Below are 19,458 nucleotides of genomic sequence, written 5' to 3'. Positions count from 1 at the left end.
GAAATCAAGAAGAAAATAATTAATCTCAAAAGGTAAGAAACAATTACTAGAGAACTGCCGCCAAGATGGAGGCATAGGTGGAAACACTGTGCCTTCTCCCACAACCAAGTTTGAATACAACTAAGGTTTGGAGAACAAACATACAGCCAAAGAACAGAAAATTGAATTATACGGAAGTCCGGCTACATCTAACCTTTCAACGGGGAAGGTAAGAGGGGCAGAGCCAGCAGTGAGCAGGGTTGGGCAGGACAGATCCCCCAACCTAGGCACGAAGGCAGCCTGGAACCAGTTGGGGTGCAGGGCAGACTGACCGCGGTCGCACATTCGCGCACAGTGAGACGGACCACGCAGGCCCCAGGGGGCGAGGGCTGACAGCGGTGGCACACTCACATGCAGTGGGATGAAACACGTGGACCCGGTGGCAGCTGCAGCACCAGTGGGGGCTGCGGCGGCAGGCGACAGACAAGACGCCATTGTTCCTCTTTGACCCCGCCCCCACATACAGCGTCACAACCCAGCAACTGAGTTGCCCTGCTCTAGTGAACACCTAGGGCTCCGATCCTGCTACATAACAGGCACGAACAGCTCAAAAGATGGCGCAAGAAGAACTCAAAGTCCCAGAGCCAATAACTCTCATCAACCGAGAAATTGCCAGCCTCTAAGAAGCACAATTCAAGACACTGTTTATCAGGATGTTAGCAGAACTGGTTGATTGTGGTCACAAATTAGAGGAACATATGAAGGCTAAACTAATTGAAATGAAGGGAGATGTCCAGGAAACCAATAGCGACGGAAGGAAAACTGGGACTCAAATCAATGGAATGGACCAGAAGGAAGAATGAAACATCCAACCAGAAAGGAATGAAGAAATGAGAATTCAAAAAAATGAGGAGAGCCTTAGGAACCTCCAGGACATCTTTAAACGTTCCAACATCAGGATTATAGGGGTACCAGAAGGGGGAAAGAAATAGCCACGAGTGGAAAACTTATTTGAACAAATGATGGAGGAGAACTTTCCCAGTCTGGCAAAGGAAATGGACTTCCAGGAAGTCCAGGAAACTCAGAGAGTCCCAAAGAAGTTGGACCCAAGAAGGAACACACCAAGGCACATAATAATTACATTAGCCAAGACTAAAATGAAGGGGAGAATCCTAGAAGCAGCAAGAGATAAGGGGACAGTCACCTACAAAGGAGTACCCATCAGACTGTCAGCGGATTTCTCAAAAGAGACCTTACAGGCAAGAAGGGGCTGGAAAGAAGTATTCCAAGTCATGAAATCCAAAGACCTACAGCCAAGATTGCTTTATCCAGCAAAGCTTTCATTTAGAATGGAGGGACGGATGGAGTGCTTCTCAGATAGGGTCGAGTTCAGGGAGTTCGTCATCACCAAGCCCTTATTGTATGAAATGCTAAAGGGACTTATATAAGAAAAAGAAGATGAAAAGTATTAACAGTGAAGGGAGAGCAAACTCACAGTTATTAACAACCACACCTAAAACAAAAGCAAACCAGGAGGACAGCTAGATCAGGAGTGGAACCATAGAAATGAAGAACACATGAAGGGTTAGCAACAGGGGGGTGGGAGGAGGAGAAGGGGGAGAAGGCACAGAAAATAGCATAGAGGGTAGGTAGAAAATAGATAGGGGGGAGGGCAAGAATAGTGGGGGAAATATAGAATCTAAAGAACTTGAGACACATGGTTATAAACTAAGGGGGGGAGAATGGTGGGGGAGGGAGTGTGCGGGTGGAGGGGAATGAAGGGGGGAATAGAACAACTGGAATGGTTTAATCAATAAAATATATTAATAAATAAATAGAGAGAAAAAAAGAAACAATTACTAAGAGGATCCTATTTCTATCAACAAACTAGCAGGAGGAATGAATGCTTCTGTGGGCATGAGTGTGTCAGTTGTTTATAAACAAACAAATATATATACTCACACACCCACACATATATATACAGGGTGGGGAAAGGGAGGTTAACAGTTGTAATAGAAGAACGATACAAGAATAAACAGTGTGTTTTGCATACTCCCAACTGTAAACCTACTTTTGCCAACCCCTGTATACAATACTGGCAACTTCTTTTCTGTTTATCAAATTAATTTATAGACATAGTTCAAATTAGCCGTTGCTATTTATTCTTCTGTTTTTATCTTTTCATAGTTCACATACTTTTAGATTAAGTCCTTTCATATAACATTGTTGTCATTATTGTGTTTTGTTTACATAAACCAAAGAAAGGAAGGAAGGGAAGGAGGGAGGGATGGAAGGGGAGAGGGAGAAAGGAAGGAAAACATCTAGTTAACACAAAAAATAAATTATTTAAACAGACTTTTAGAATATAAATGAAACCTGCAGTTACATTTATTAATTTTTTTCTGCCACGATTTACACTACAGAGTTTTATTATGTTGATTACCAGGAAGAAATAAAAGGACCTCACTGATAATTAATTAATTGTGCAATTAAAATCACACACCTGAATCTTCTACAAATGTTTAAATAAATCATTTTAAGAGAATTAGTATGTAGTTGCTTGCCCAGATGTTCCAAAGGCAAACAGCTGTGTTAATTAGCATACTTGAGGGCTTGAACTATACTTAAGTCTCTTCCTTATAATTTTTCCTTTTATTTCCAACCCTAAGTTCCTTGGGTTTAAAAAAAAATAAAAGGTCAAAACCTGGGTCGGCACCAACAATTAATGTCAGAAGAAAGCAAACACATGTTTTGTAAGTCAATAATTAAATTTACAGTACAAGTAGGCTACGTGTTATTTGTAAGAACTGAGAAAATCTATCAGAGTACAAATGAGAATACAAACAACATACAGAAATAATAGTAAACACACATTTAAAAATACCCAGAAATGACTTTAACAGGTATTAGCTCAAGTAACCTTCCCAATGCCTCTGTGGGAGAGGGCCCTTCATGTGTCCATTTGCAGTTATGGAAACTGGGGCTGAGAGATGGCTTCAGTTTCCACGGTGAGTTCTAGAAGTAGGTAATGCCAACACTGAGAACTCCCAATCCCGTGCTCTTTTCACTGAACAACTCTCTTTACCAGGAACTAAGAATTTTGATAAGTCAGAAAAGAGCTGGTGAAAGAGACGTCAAGGAAGACAAGAGGGAACCTTCTCACAAGGCGAAAGGAGCCTGTAAGAAATTATATGATGAGCCTATGGAAACCCAGTGAACATGTGTTTAGAGTAACATGGGAAGGATGAAAAGCTTTGAAATAAAGATTTATTTTCTGGCAAGACAAACTGAAACTGTCCCACGTTAGCAAAATGTATTTGGTGGCAGGACGGAGTGGCAGAGAGTCTGGCAGGAGGAAATCTGCTCTGCAGAGTCCTGAAGAGCATGCTCGGTGTTCCCGGGCCCCAGAGGAGGGCAGCCGGCGGCCGCCGAGTGACTTACAGCCGTGCGGTTCCTTCCCAGCCCGTTTTATTAACGGGAAGAACAACTACGTTGTTCTCAGAACGGAAGTCGCAAAACGATTTTTGTTAGGCATCAGGAAACAACTACATAAAAGGCCACTAGCCTCAACTCCCTCAGTTTACCTCTTTACTGGGGCACGCAGGCCCACCCCTAGAACGCCTCCAGAAAGGAAAGAACCGTACTTACTGAGAAAAATAAATCAAGGTGCTAGCTAGATATTCTTATACCAGAATTGCAACACAAAGGAAGTGGGTAAATGGGTGGAGAACTCATTCACCCTCTGAAGCTTCGGGGGGAATTTTTTTTTTTTCCAAAAGTCATGAATCGAAAATCTAAGTCCACATTTGTTTACACATTGAAATACTCATACAAAATGCATATACAAATACTTGAAACTGATTCCTACGTCCTCATATTCAAAAGAACAAAGAAGTAGTGAAAAATCTAATAAGATGATCTAGAGGAAAATCACAAAGGAAGAGGACTTTCTGTCAAATATTTGTGAATGCTCTCACAGATATTTCCTCCATCCATGTACCTCACCTCTCTACAGAGAAAGAAATAGTCCATTTTGTCAGATACAATTATCAGTTTTAAAATGTGGAAATCAAATACCATCTGATCTCACCTATAAGTGGAACCTAATCAACAAAACAACCAAGCAAGCGAAATATAACCAGAGACATTGACATTAAGAATAAACTGACAGTAACCAGAGGGGAGGTGGGAAGGGATAATTGGGGGGAAAGAGGGAAGGGTTTTCAAGAACAACTATAAAGGACACATGGACAAAACCAAAGGTGGGGGGAGGGTAGGATCAAGGTGGGAAGTGGGGATGGCTGGGCTGGAGGGGAGTGGTAGGGGGGGAAATGAAGACAACTGTACTTGAACAACAATAAAAAAAGTTTAAAAAAATAATTAAAATAAAATGTGGAAGTCAGCCAAAGTCATGTGGAAGTTCATGAACATAGAAAACATTTGAGAAGGCAACTCATGTCTTCTGACTCTTCTGCCTGGGACTGTGGCCACTACCACACTCAGCCTGTCAGAAAGAACAATTAGTGCTCAGCTCAATTAATGCTGAGATGGACCCCAGCTGCAGAAATGGAAATTCTGAGAGCACCCCCAGACAAGTGGTAACACTGGACAGAACACAGAGAACCGGTCACCCAGGCCTGGCATTTTATTTGCATGTTCAATGCATCTGGCAATTTTTCTTTGGAGAGGTAATTTAGAAGTCCTGGACTTGATTAATGAATGAAACTTCATTGCCTGGTGGTCACTACCACTGGCAGCAATGCTCTGTAAAAGTGCCTCTCCCCCCACCCCCCTGATGACCCCCAGTCTGCAGGACATATAGCACTTCAGTTTAGAGGCAGCAATTTCCAAATACTTCCATTTTCGGCAAAGTTACCCCTAGGCCAACTGGGAGTTCCAGTTTAAAATGACACAAAATACATCTATTTTTTGTACAATCAGAAACCAGTAATACCACTGGGTCTGGAGATGGCAGATAACCTTTGATAGAAGAGATTATGAGTAGGTATCAGGCCCTATTAAAAAACTCATTGTTTTAGAACAGTCACCTAAACACTGACGGAGTGAGACCTGGAATTCTTTGAGAACATAAGGCTAAAGGGAACCAGGCTGCTGCAGAGATGCCACTGCTATGAACAGCAATAATGCTGCTGTTGAAGAGTAAGGACAGTATTTACAGTAAAGAGAAGGAGGGAAAGATCTGAGGCATTTGGCAGGCATTGATAACAGTTATTTGAGAAAGCTAAAAAGGCCTGGAACATTTAAGAGAATTATAAAGGATTTTGTCGGACTAGCGGGAGATAGGACTCCACAGTTGGACTTGGAGCTGAAGATCTGCAAACCGATGCCCTTGGGGGAGCAGAGCAGTCTGGACCGGGAGCCCAGAAGCTGCTCTCCCAGCTCCCCCTCTGACGACTTCCCTCAGGCCTTTNAGGCTGCTGCAGAGATGCCACTGCTATGAACAGCAATAATGCTGCTGTTGAAGAGTAAGGACAGTATTTACAGTAAAGAGAAGGAGGGAAAGATCTGAGGCATTTGGCAGGCATTGATAACAGTTATTTGAGAAAGCTAAAAAGGCCTGGAACATTTAAGAGAATTATAAAGGATTTTGTCGGACTAGCGGGAGATAGGACTCCACAGTTGGAGTTGGAGCTGAAGATCTGCAAACCGATGCCCTTGGGGGAGCAGAGCAGTCTGGACCGGGAGCCCAGAAGCTGCTCTCCCAGCTCCCCCTCTGACGACTTCTCTCAGGCCTTTGAGGACTCACTGCTGCTGGGATCTATTCGGCACTGCAGTGCACAGGTTGCTCAGAGATGTTCTCAAACGTGGAGCGAATGCAGGAAGGAGAGAGGCAGGTATTTAAGGTGGGAGAATTGAATGCAACCCCCTGAGACAAACCTAAATGACTTGGGCTGACGAAAGGAAGAAAACTGACGTTTCCCCCTCCTGAACTGGGTCTCTGAACCAGGGCCACACAACATGCGACTGTGCAGTTAGGGCACCAAGCACTGCGGGGCCTGTGCTTGATTAAATGCTCTGCTGTTGCCATCCTGAAATCCCCAGTAATTGTTTAACATGGGCCCTCACATTTTCATGTGGCTCTGAGACCACAAATCACGTAACCAGTCCTGCTCTCCTGACGGTGCAGCATTTGGTGTCTGGGCCATACGACAACATCGGAAACTACGGACTTCCAACTCCCAACTTGCCGGATGAACTATGGAGACAGGTGAGGTTGATCATTTCATTGACAACTGAGAAATTCACTGAGATGGAATACATTTCTTTTTGGTTTTGACCAAGGATCTGTTTTTCTATTCTCTATTGGCATTATATCTTTTTAAAAGTCATTAGGGCTGGGGTTTGACCTGGTGGAGTGTAACAGACAGGACTGTAATCACCAAGACAAAAGGAGGAAAAATCCCCCATCAACTCAACCCGACTCCATGTGCATAATATGCCCGGGAGGGAAACCTACGTTAGGCCGTGTGGTGATTACTTTAGAAGGTGCCTAATGGGTTCCACTGAGTTAGAGAAAAACACCCCTGAACTGGTTGGCTACCCGGCCAGGGCAAAAGTTTCACGTTGCAGAGTCTTTGAGAAGTTGGTCTGGAGACACTGGAGGCTAGATCATCCCTGGATTGCTTTCAATGCGGATCCTCTTATTTCATTCAGAATCCTCATCTTCACAACCTCGGCAACATTCTCACAAAAGAGCCCTGTTCCTGTAGCACGAAAGGTCCACACAAAAATATTACATTTCAATAAATAATGTAATTAAAAGTAACCTTTTCCATAGCCCAAACTCAGCGCTAAAATTAAACAAGCCCGTGCATATTCCAGAGACAATAACTGAAGGAGCGGGGACTTGAGGAAACAGATGAAAACAATATAAGGACATGCAAAACTATTAGCTTGGGATAGATAAAAGAATTTCTAAATTATAGCTTTTGGTAATGTTTAAGTTGAGAGTCTAGTAATCTCAGAGCAAATTGTACTTGGGGGCATTTGTTCTTTGTAAAAGAAAATAGATTAGGGAGAAAAAAAAAAAGAGTTGCTAAACCCACCACCAGAAGACAAATCTTCAGAGGCAGGCTCCAACCCTTTGAAACAACATATAAAGCCTCTCACCGCAGGGCTTCAAAGTTAGCACACCGAGCCAAGGCCTACCTGCTGACTGTTGGAGCTGGAAGTGCACCTAAAATCACTTGTTTTATAAACTTTTTTTTTTCTGAGAGAGCAGCTCCTTGGTGGAAAGCTAACTCCGTTTGAAGTCCTCAGTGCACAACAGGAAGTGAAGGGAAGTGAGGATGCCCATCGCCGCTCCCTTCCCCCAAATGGCCGTGGGTCTGACCAACCTTCCCACAGGTTGCCCAGAGAGGCTGGGACTCATCCCAGCTCAATAGATGGGAGACTGAGACTGCTACTCAGACCTCCGCACCCAGCCGGGTTTTCCCTGACAGGAGGGGGCAGGAGGACCCAGTGCCCCAGGACCAGCCTGCCCATCTTGCCCTTAGCCTGGACACCCAGGGGCCACGCTGCACCAAGACCTCAGCTGGTCCATCCTTGTTCTCTGAGGCCCTGAGATCCAAAGTGAAGACTCCCAGGAATGTGGGTCTATGAAGTGATGAAAAGAATCCTGAATACTTGTCCCTGCCTGTTTCCTGGGTTACTACCATCAGGAGCCCAGAGAGCTCTGAACTGGGCCTTCGGCTTGTCACTTCTAACCCCAAACCCCACATGGGCACACACCCACTCTCTATGTTTTGAGATATGACAGAGCCTTCTCTACCAAGGAAATACTCCATGACAATGTGATTTTCATCTTATATCGAAAGCCCCAAATGTTCATGCATCTGGGTTTGTGAGGAGCCAAAGTGCTATAAACTAGAAGTTGTCGAACTAGAATGTGCATTGGAATCCCCTGAAGGCTTATTAAACTGACTTGGGGCCCCATCTCTAGAAATTCTAATTCAGTCGGTCTTGGGTGAGGCCTGAGGACATGCATTGCTGACAAACTCCCAAGTGACACTGGTGCTTCGATAGGAGTCCAGGGACCACGCTTGGCTAAACCTTTGCTGTAAGCCATCTGGGGGCATCTTGGTTCTATACCACAACTCCACGCTTTGGAATGCTGCATGGCCGAACACCCCTTCTTCCAAAAAGATGACGTCTGTCACCTCTGTGCTCTGCCGGTGTTTGCGAGCATCACCAGCAACATGAACTATCAAGAACAAGGTTGTTAATACCCTCAGCCTCTGCCTTCCCAGGACAGGTTCTGCTCAGGTTCTTGTTCTCTGCCCTACAAGAGGATCTGAACGGGGCACTGGTGCCAGGGCTTCACAAAGTCTCCTCCATTCTGTGCAGAGTGATGCGGCTGGGCTGACATGGACGCAAAACCAAGCACGTTGACAGGATAACTCAAGGGGAAGAGGGGAGAGCACTCCAAGGAGATGGGACAGAATTGTCTCAAAATTTCTGCACCAGCTATTTCCATGGTCTCTGGTCTCAGGTTCAAGCCCATGCCCCTTTGCCAGGCAGGGGGCAGTAAAATTTTGTAGTGGAAGAAAAAAACTAAAAACGGAATTCTCTTCTTTAGAAATGATGAAGCTGGTGTTCATTAACACTTGAAGAAGCAGTACTTTTTACATTTCAGTAACTCTTTTATTCTTTTGGATGAATTTAACAGATTTCTCCTTCCAATTGTGTTTCTTATGAAAATGAGAAAAATTAACTTTGAAGAAATGTTATTTACAAATTAGGTTATATCCTCATTTGTATTTTAATTTCTTGCTTAGTTCTGGTCAAAAATCCTGTGAGTTATGCATTTTAATTTATAATTAAATAACCAAGTAATAATAGGACATTGCAAATATGCTGGTCATACAAAATTAATACTTTAAAAAGAGATGCATGGGGACAAAGCATTTTGAAGGAAATAGAGAAATACAGATTAATTTAAAGTTGAAATTTGGCTCTTCATTTGCCATTATTACACTATTAACTCAATTTGTAATTGCCTAGTTGTATGCTAGGCAATATGGGAAAACCAGTAAATTAATAGACATGAAAGAATCTCACAAATACTAAAATGTAAAAAAAGTTACACTATAATAATTATTTAACAGAAGCATAAGAAAATGTCACTGTCCTCAAAAAAGTTTGAAGTACCCCTAGCAGCCAGCCATTTAAGCATATTTTCTATAGCACCATTGCCAGGGGCTGTCGGTCAACTGTATTTAAACTATTTTAGATGCTCAAAGCATCTGAAAATAGTCTGCGCTTATGTGACATACTGAATAAGCCACTATTGTCCTATGAGAATTGATCAGAACGTGACACTAGCTTTCTTGGCCGGCACTCTAACTTCTCGGTGGCAGATTCAACATTCCCAGTTGGGTTAGTAGGGTTCTGCAGAAAAACAGGGGAGAGAGACAGAGAGAGAGACCGGAGGACCGATTGGGTCACAGAAACTGTAGGTACCAGCAACCTGAAAACTGTAAGGCAGGCCGGCAATCTAGAGAGCCAGCTAAGAGTTCATGTTGCAATCTTGAGAACGTCTTCTGCATAAAACCTGTCTGTGTTCTTAAGGCGGTAAACGATTGGAGGAGGCCTACCCACATTACAGAGGACCACCTGCTTCACTCCGAGTCTCCTGATCTCAGTGTTCACCACATCTGAAAAAACACCTTTTCAGCAGCATCTGCTCTGCTGTTCCGCTAAGGAACTGGGCACCACAGCCTAGCCAACTTGGCACATAGTTAATCGTCCCACCAGTCTGGTTTCATGACATGTCAGATGGCACCTGGCCGGTGTTAAGACCAAGGGCTGTGTTGCCTGACTCTGTTTCTCTGGGGAGATCCAGAGTCACACTGGCTTCTCTGATTGATGGGATGCAGAGGACATCACTGGACTTGGGTAGCTAAGGTCACACAGGACCCTCTACTTCAGAACCACTTGCCTTCAGAGTCCGATTTTTTCCCTACAGTGAGCGCACTGGGGGGGCACAGCTCCTTCCAGGCCGGAGCCTGTGGTTCTGGCAGCTACATGTAGTGCTTCCCCCGGGGGCGTGGGATTCGCACATCTGTTTAACCACAGATCGGTTTCCTCTGAAAAAGCTGACTTTATGATTTCTGACGTTGTGACTTCTTTGTCTACTCCTCAGCAATCTGAGGAGATGAGGGTGTGATTAGTTGTCCCCTCGACATCATCAGCCGCCCCTCTCAGCATGTGCTGTATTTTGTCCATGGCCATCTTAAAATGGGCACTTGTAATGGACCTCATCTCTCCCCAAGATGTGACAGTGACCTGTAGCCTTTGGAGGGGCCTGGGCAGTGCTTTCTGCTCTAGGCTGTGTGACCTCAGGCAGGGTGTTTAACCCCCCTGAGCAGCAGTCTCCTCATTCACAAAACAGAGCTAATATTGCCTACTCCACGGAGATGTTATGGGTGTTAAATTAAAGGAGGTTATGAATGTAAGGTTATGAATGGAAATGCTCAGTTGATAGTAGGTGTTAAGTAAATAGGAATTAATTGTAATGATAAAATTCCAAGCACTTTCCATCACACTTGTGGTTCACTTTGAGTCCGTTTGAAACAAGTTCTCCTCTCACGACTTTTATTAGTTTAATGAGCTTCTGGGTTCAAAATGTAGACTCTCACAGCTCATCAGTTGCAAAGCTGAATCCTCGGAGTGCCCTGTTGAAGAAGTCCTTCTCTGCTTGGGTAGTCTCCGCCTCTCACCTCACACCCTTTCTAGTGCTTACAAACCATCACGCGTTGTTCTCTGATTGGGGCCTGTCCTCTCCGAATTCTTCGGGAACAGTTTCCTACCAGTTATAAACCTAATTATAATCTCTAGGTTTATGGTGTCCCTAATTATCATATGGGAGATCTTGTCAAATTTAGACTTTATTTAGTTAGCCAGGAAATGTCTGTTGATGCTGGATCTACAGACTCTGAGGCTGGTGAAGGAATCGCCAAAATGAGAGCTCCACTCACTGTCCTCGGAAGCTTCCAGACCCGTGGGCAACAAGACCATGAAAAGGCAGGTAAAACGTGCCCTGGCTAGTGTAGCTCAGTGGATTGAGCACCGGCCTGTGAACCACACGATCATGGTTCGATTCCCAGTCAGGGCACATGCCTGGGTTGCAGGCCAGTTCCTGGCAGGGTACTCACAAGAGGCAACCATACATTGATACTTCTCTCCTTCCCTTCCCCTCTAAAGATAAATATTTCAAAAAAAGAATTATTTTAAAAAACAGGCAAAACGTGGCAGGGCCAGTGCTGTGATGGGAAACTATGAGGCTCAGATGGGCACAGAGGAGGGCCATCCAGGCCCCCTCAGGGGATCAGGACAGGCTTCCCAGCAGACAAGTTGAATGTGTAGAAACAGAAGGGTTTACCAAGCAGAGAAAGAGAAAGTAATCCTCCCCAAAACAAAGCATGGGAAGAGCAAAGATAGCAACCAAGGGGAAGGGGCCAGCTTGTTAGGGTCCTGTGGAGCAGTGGATCCCAGTGGCCCACCGCGAGGGGTCCTGAACGCCGCGCAAATGCTGTTACCTTCCCCATCACGGGGGTGAGCAAGTGAAAGATTGTTATTTAGGGAAGTGCCATGATCCAAATGGCATTTAGGAAGATACAGTGGGAGGACAGAAATGTTCTTTTCCCAGAGGCTTTCCAGACCCGTATAGGAAGGCAAATACACCCAGAAGACACTCCATGGCAGGAGATTTCTTTGTTGGTGTGCTGGAAACTAAAGGTGTTAGAACTGGCCTGAGGGGGCGGCGCTCTCACAAGTGAGAAACGAGTGAGCTGAATCAGGGACCTAAGCATCCAGCTGGACCTCACACTGGTGCCTAGACCAGGTCCCTGCTTGAAGGCAGGTGTGATGGTCCAGGTGACATAACGTAGCCAGCGCCGCTGAGGCTTGGGAACTGAAGCAGCTGCTCCCAGTAATGGAGTCTGTCACAGCGGGTGGGACGCCGGCGTGTGGGCCTCTCCAGTGCCTGGAGACCGCCGTGCACTCCGGACCTTTGCCGCGGAGGAGATGGCAACAGGCAGCAAATGGAGCAACGGGTTTCTCACTTCAGATCTCCCAGGCAAAAAAATTACATCCACTTTCCTTATGCACAGTCCTGTCAACACTGATCATGACACAGAGAATTTTTCTTTTCTTTTCCATTTTAGAATAATAGCAATATGAGGTACTCAATCCTCTGTACTCTGGGAAAAAAATTTTAAAAAGGTTTATTTTAAGAGAAGCATGTTAAGAGTTTGCTTGTATTTTCCTGTAGATGTCTAAAGGTCTTCTCAAGTGCTGCGGTTAATTCTAGAATGTCAGGAAATACAAAGACACTAATATTCAAAGGAATGAGCCTTGAGCCATTTTTTGGCACTCACGTATTATAACATTCTAACTAAAAAGAGATCAGATTCCGCCCACAGACAAGCAAGGGAAACATTCTTGTTGGAAAGGAGGAATCTGAGATAAGAGTGAGTGTGAAAGACTGAAACTGTTGAGATGGACAAAGGTGTTCTCTTGTCAAGAAAAAAAAGAGAGAGAGAGGAGCCCGTGTGTAGCAACAGGCCAGTGTTTTGTTTTGCTGTTTAACTCTCACCGGTAAAATTTATATTGCACCTTTGTGCCCATCATTGTTCTCAGAATTTAGGACTCATTGACTCGAGGGATCCTCACAGCAACCCAAGGAGCGGGGTGCTACCGCTGTCCCCAGATTATGAGTGAGGAAAATGAGGGGCAAGGACATGGAGCGATTTACCCGCCATCATTGAATCCAGGGGATTTGGCTTTCCACCGCACACTAGGAGGAACGGCGTTGAGCTGTGTTTCCTCCTTGTTGATTTTACTAACAGCAGATCCAAACAGGATTTTAGAATCATTTGTTCTGCATTGGAAACACATGCTTTGTCCTTAATTCACACCTTAGGAAATTTTACTTTTAATTTCTTGCTTGTGCTCACTTGTGGTCCATAGTATTTTCAAAATATAATTGGAAGATAGAAAATAATGAGGACTACTGGCTGATGGCTTAACCAACTGCTTAACTTGGACACACTCAGAACAAATTAAAACTGAAGTGTTTCTCATGGAAATTTTACTTATTTTATATGTAAGAATTTGTTTTTGTTCTTGTTGAACTCCAGCACTTAGAAATAGACATATTTATTTGGTTTGGCCTAGATTTAGTATGTGTTGCTTGGTCTATTCTTTTTGGTTTATTGTATCTCTTAATCTTCTACACATGCAACCAGGGACCTCAGTGATGAGGGCACTGGAAACATCTAAACAAACAATAAATTCTGGCTGCGAGATTCCCTATAAATGGAGTGCTTAATAAAATAATGCTTGGAAAAGTGATGTGGGGATGATTAGATCTTTATGAAGTCACCGAATTATAAATTTCCAGTGCTCGCCATAACTGGCAACATTTTTTTTCCTGTTGCTTGAAATATTTTTGGCCAGCGTTTTGTACGTGATAAAACTAAAATAGTTCCTGTTTTTGCAAAGAAAATGTGATCCAATATTAGATGGTTCGAATAAAGCTAGACGCCATGATGTTTTCTTCTTAATCTTGAAGCTTCAGTTCCTTCTCATGGGTCTTTGTTATTTCCCTTTGTACTGTCCAAACAACTTAGTCATTCCCAAATGTTTAAGTACCCGCCATGTTCTAAAGGACTGAGGGAAGGGCCGTAAGTCAGAGAAACACAGCCAGTCTACTCACAAAGCCAGTCATCTAGAACAAAACTCACAGTAACCATAAAGCGTGGAAAGCAGAAGCGCAAGATGCAATGGAAATGTATAAAAAGATGATGAATCTCAGAAGATATACCCCAAAATGTGGAAGTGGCTCTCCTTGTTTGACAAGACTTTGGTCCTTTCAAAGAAAATATTCTATTTCAAGGTCTTTTCCACATGTAATTTAATGGGCAAAATATTTTCATATTTGTTTTAAAAAACAAAATATAACCTGGCTGGCATAGCTCAGTGGATTGAGCGCGGGCCTGCGAACCAGAGAATCGCGGTTCGATTCCCAGTCAGGGCACATGCCTAGGTTGCAGGCCAGTTCCCTGCAGGGAACTCACGAGAGGCAACCATACATTGATACTTCCTCCCTTCCCCTCTAAAGATAAATAAATAAAATATTTTAAATAAATAAATAAATAATAATAATTAAAAATAAAAAACAAAATATAGTCTATTCAAATACTAAGCTTTAAGAGTTTTTTACTGATATCAAAAATAAGTATTCATGCCTATTCTGTTATGAAGCATTTTTATAACAGAAAGCACCCTAAAAATTCTGTTATAATTTTTAAGGAACAACTCTAGACTCTGTGCAGTGTCATGAGTCTCTTCTTTCAGTTACGCCACCATTTGCTGCCTGGAATAAATGCCCCTCCCAATCTAGAAAGGTCTTAGGCAACGTCACCTCCACAGGGCCCCTCCATGAGATCTCATCTACCTCATTCTTCCTCTTCTCAACTTCATGAGTAGAAACTGAAGAATATAAACTGTATTCATGTGAACCTCTGGAGATTCCAGGAATTCATCCTCTGATTCCCTCTCCAGAATCTCTGATGTCAACAAAAGAAGTCATGGGTTACATCACATGCATAAATAAAATCAACAGAATTAGCAAGATGATTTAGAAGGAAGTTAACTTGGAAGAGCCACCAGAACCTTTATAGATGCTCTGTTGTTGATGTCTATTTAATAGATTTTTTTTTCAATTTGGAGGTGAAAGTGTGTGATCCTTATCCATTTGTAGTACTAAAAATTTATAAAAATAATTTCTTTAAGTAGTAAAAGCACTTTCTGAAAAATAAATGTAATAAGACATTTATTAGAGAGAACTTACGAAGTCTAGAAAATGTTTCATGAAGAAAAGCAAAATCTCATGACACCCAACTGAGATTTTGTACTTTCCCCTCGAAGTCAATGTTTGGTTTCATGCTGGTCACGCAGTGTATCTCGTATTTCCCTGGACACCATGTCAGGAGTATGTCATTGCTTTTCTTAAAAAAAATAATAGTCTATCGAATGGATATATTACTTATCTAACTATTCTTTTATTTCTGTGTATTTAGATGGTTTCTGTCATTTTGCTATGATGCTATAATCAATGTTTTGCATTAAGAATAACTTACATCTAAAGGACTCTAATAGGAATACATTGAGTGCAAATAAAAATTCAAAGCCACTAGGCACATGTTTCTGTAGGTCATGTGAACCACAGTTATCATTTGTTTCCCATCTTTATGGTGATTTTTTTACAGACCAATTAAGTAGCGCCTAGATTTGCTGGTGCGTCCACCTCTTATGTTACCTATTTCCAAATCCACTTTTTAAATGTTCTGCTTTATTTCAAAAAATTTTAAAGTAACTTAGAAGTTTTGTCTCTTTAATGAAATTTGTATGTGTATTGTTTATCTCCACTCCATAACACACTACCCCAAAATTTAGCTTAAGACAATCATTTTACCATTGCTTGCAGTTCTGTGGGTCACACAATCAGCTGCTGCTTACCTACCCAATTCTGAGTCAAGGTCTCCCATGAGGTTATGTAGTCAAGGTGTCAAACTACAGTCAACTCAAGGCCTGAGGGGCTGGAAAACTCTGTTCTAAGATCACTTAAATGGCTGTTGGCAAGCCACAGATCCTTACTGGCCATGGGCTGGGGGTCTCTCCTCCTCACCTTGTGGGAGTCTCCATAGAGCTGCTCAGCACACGGCAGCTGCTTCCCCCAGAGGGAGCGGTCCAAAAGAGACAGGAACAGAGAGGTATGATCTCACCTTTAACAGGAACCTAAACAACAAAACAATCAAACGAGCAAAGTATAACCAAAGACACTGAAGTAGAGAACAGGCTGACAGGGACCAGAGGGGAGAGGAGAGGGAATTTCAGGAGAAAAGGGGAAGGGTTTACAGGAACAAGTATAAAAAACACATGGACAAAAACTGGGGGGGGGGTGGAAATGGGGAAATGGGAGGGAGGGAGGAAGGCTGGGTGGGTGGGCTGGGATGGGAATAAAAGACAGAAAACTGTACTTGAACAACAATTAAAATAAAAATTAAAAAATGTAATCTAAAATAGAATTGATTGTTGAATATAGCTATTGAATGAAGTAAACTTGCTAAACTCAAAAAAAAGAAAGAAAGAGGTTGCTGCAAACCGAGCCTCCGGACCTTTGTGACTTGATCATACCGTCATGGGCACCATATTCTCTTCATCCCACAGCCCCTCCCTGGTACAATGTGGGAAAGGGCCTCATTGGAAACGTGAGAGGAGAGTGTGAAGACCAAGAGAAGCTTACCATTTGAATTTTATATTGAAACTGTGAAATCCGAGGGACTGACAACCCCACTGAGTAATTTTTGTGAGGACCCAAAATTAGTGTATAGTAATCTGTCAAACTTCTTTCATGTGGTGCTGCTTAGTAAAGAGCTTAGCATCACTAGTGAACTAGAATATCTACACATTCTACAACTGAGCAATGCCACTCCTTGGTTTCACTTCCTGAAAAGTCTTCCAGTCTTTCACGTGTACAGGTACAAGAATGACACAGGTGTGAGAATGTTCTACACAGCCGTGTTTGTTATAGCAACCAATCAGTAGCGATCCAGATGACCAATAGAAAAAATAACAAAATACACTGAGGTATGCTGAAATACGAAAATGCTACATAGCAGTGAAACTGAATGAACTGGAACAATGCTCATCAATCCAGCTGCACCTGTTGAAAGCAAAAAGCAAGGCACAGGATAGGAAGGAAGGAAGGAAGGAAGGAAGGAAGGAAGGAAGGAAGGGGATAGATGGATGGATAAAAGATAGACAATAGATAAATAACAATCCCATTCACATAAAATTCCTAAAAGATAAAACCAAATAACATACTGTTGAGTGTGGTGCATTTATAAGAACTGAAACATGAAGTGAAGAAAGCACATGATGACCCAAAGTCCAGGACAGCAGTGCCTCCTGGGAGGTACAGGCGTGCCTGGCTGGTAGCGGACTCTGAGGAGCTGACATTTTTTTCAGATCGGCAGTGATGAGTATACAGGTGCTCACCTTATTTTCTAATATCTATATAAATGTCTTTATTCTCTTCTGTAGATACCATACATTGTGTTTCATAAAAAAGCAAATAAAAAGATATCATGGAGTAACTGTTTCAATAATACTTTCAACAAGAGAACGGCATTTAACACATAAGCACTCACTATGTGACGGAGACTGTTTCGTTTAACTCTCACAACAGGAAGAAAGTAAAAATATTCTCTTTTTTTGTCCTTCGCCAGATGAGAAAATTTAAACTTACAGGAATGAAAGCCCTGGCCCAAGGTCACACAACCAGCACACCATGGCACTGGGAATTGGACCCAGACAGGATGACTGCAGCCAACCCTCCTAAAGGCCAGGTTAGACCTAGGGTTTGCTCCACGATTTAGCTCCATGTGTAAAAATGATGAAATGGAATGCTACACTGCTTAAGTGTTGGAATGATACCTGGATGGGTAACTAGTCCCCGCGCAGGTGAACGGGCCAGCTCTCACACCTTCGAGCTTCTTCCATCTCTCTCCACTGTTCCCTGGTGACGAAACACCTCTCACCTTTGTACCAGGATTCCAGGTCCTGTCATAAATACGAATAATATGGCACAGTCATTGAGCAGCTACTCTCAGTCGGGCACACATCTAAGTGCTTAGATGCTTTAATAACTCACTGGAGCCTCACCACTGCCCTCGGTGGTGCATGTCGCCGTGATGCCCACATTGGAGGTGAGAGAACAGGCCTGGAGAGAGGCAGGCAGCTTGCAGGTGGCAGCACCAGAACTTCAGCCCAGGTGCCCCGGCTTCAGAACCTGTGCCCGTAATCTCCGAGACACTGCTTCCCATGAAGTATCATGCTTAGCACAAGGGCAGATAAGGAAGAAACTGGCTCCTTTTCTAATGAAACATTATAGCAAATACAGAAGCCTTACTGATGTTCTGAAAATTTCCATTAGCACATTTTCTTAAGGTGTCAAAAAAGTGTAACATGTGACATGTATTGAATACTAGGAAAAGCATTGTGTCTTAATCCTGGAGACAGTAAGAAGAATATAATTGCACCTGGGTTTTTAATTTTGTTACAAGTTCACTGTCTTTTATCATCTTAACCTAACAAGCGTTAACCTAACTAGTTAACAGCATTACAGACATTTGATTAGGAGTGATGATGATACTTTCTACATTAATCTGAACCTAGGGGGCCTCACTATATGTGAGACTCTAAAACAAAAGATATCCGCTTGAAACACGCACGCTCTCTGCCCACAGCAGTCCACGGCCTGGTAGGAGACAGATACTTACAGTGGAGGTAATGACCATTGCATATGTTAGGTTCTACAGCAGAAGGATGCACTCTAGAGGTGACCGACTCAGTTTATGGTGCCCTGAAAAATAGGTGACCTTTGAACTGAGCCATGCAAGATAAATGTGCTTCACTAGATGGAAGTAGAAAGAAAGCTCATTCATGGTAGAAGGCACCATATGGGCAAAAGTCTGGAGGTATGAAAGAATATCACATGGGTATTTTTTTTGCTGCCAGTGTTCAAATTGTTTAGGGGGACATTATGGAAAATGACCACAAAAGGGCCAGCTGGCAGGAGATTATGAAGACTTTGCCTTACTCAATAGGTATATTTGAGGGCAATATGAAGTCTTACAGATTTTTAGGCAAGAGAGTTTCATATTTATTATTATATAACGATAGCTCTGGGAAAGCCGGGAAGGCTGGGTTGCAGAAGGAAGGGCCTGGCTGCAGAGAAACCAGCCTGAAGCCTATTTTAACAGTTCATTCGAGCAAAACCAAAAATGTGAAGTAGGCTACCTTATAGAATAAGTGGTCCTTTAGACCCCATTGTACAGGTGAGAAAATCAAGGCACAGAGGAATAATTTGTCCAACATCACATGGCTTATAAACAGGGGGGCCAAGATTCAAACCCAGCAGTGGGACTGTAATGCCCCCTATACATGTCACGACACTGCCAGGCTGGCTCATGGGAAGTGAGACCAGGGAGAGCCGAGGCAGCGAGAAAGCCTATAGCTTCAGCTGCAGGGTGGACTGGAGAGGGCTCCCGGGAGTCAGTACATGGACCACAAAGGAGAAGCAGGTCGGGTGAAGTCCAGTCTCAGACATGGGGTCCAAAGGTCTGTGGCAGCTGGGCCAAGACACCAGGGAGCTGTTAACAATGCCAAGACCAGGTAGTCTTCGTTAGAGGTGGTATAGGCTAGAAAAACTGACCCAGTGTGTCACCACTAAAGAGACACCATTCCACCCAAGACCCTCCTCCTGAAGACAGAATCTGAGGCCATGAGAGGCAACTCAGGGGGCCAGAGGTACGTTCAAATTCCGTACTTGGGTGTGTGTTGTAGGATAAGTTTCTTCACTTTCCAAACCAGAGTTTTTCACTTATA

Source organism: Sturnira hondurensis, unplaced genomic scaffold (assembly GCF_014824575.4).
Source record: "Sturnira hondurensis isolate 20B ecotype Veracruz unplaced genomic scaffold, ASM1482457v3 Scaffold0006413, whole genome shotgun sequence".
In the NCBI taxonomy this organism is placed as follows: domain Eukaryota; kingdom Metazoa; phylum Chordata; class Mammalia; order Chiroptera; family Phyllostomidae; genus Sturnira; species Sturnira hondurensis.
The sequence above is the reverse complement of the archived record's forward strand: the minus strand, read 5'-3'. Positions refer to the sequence as shown.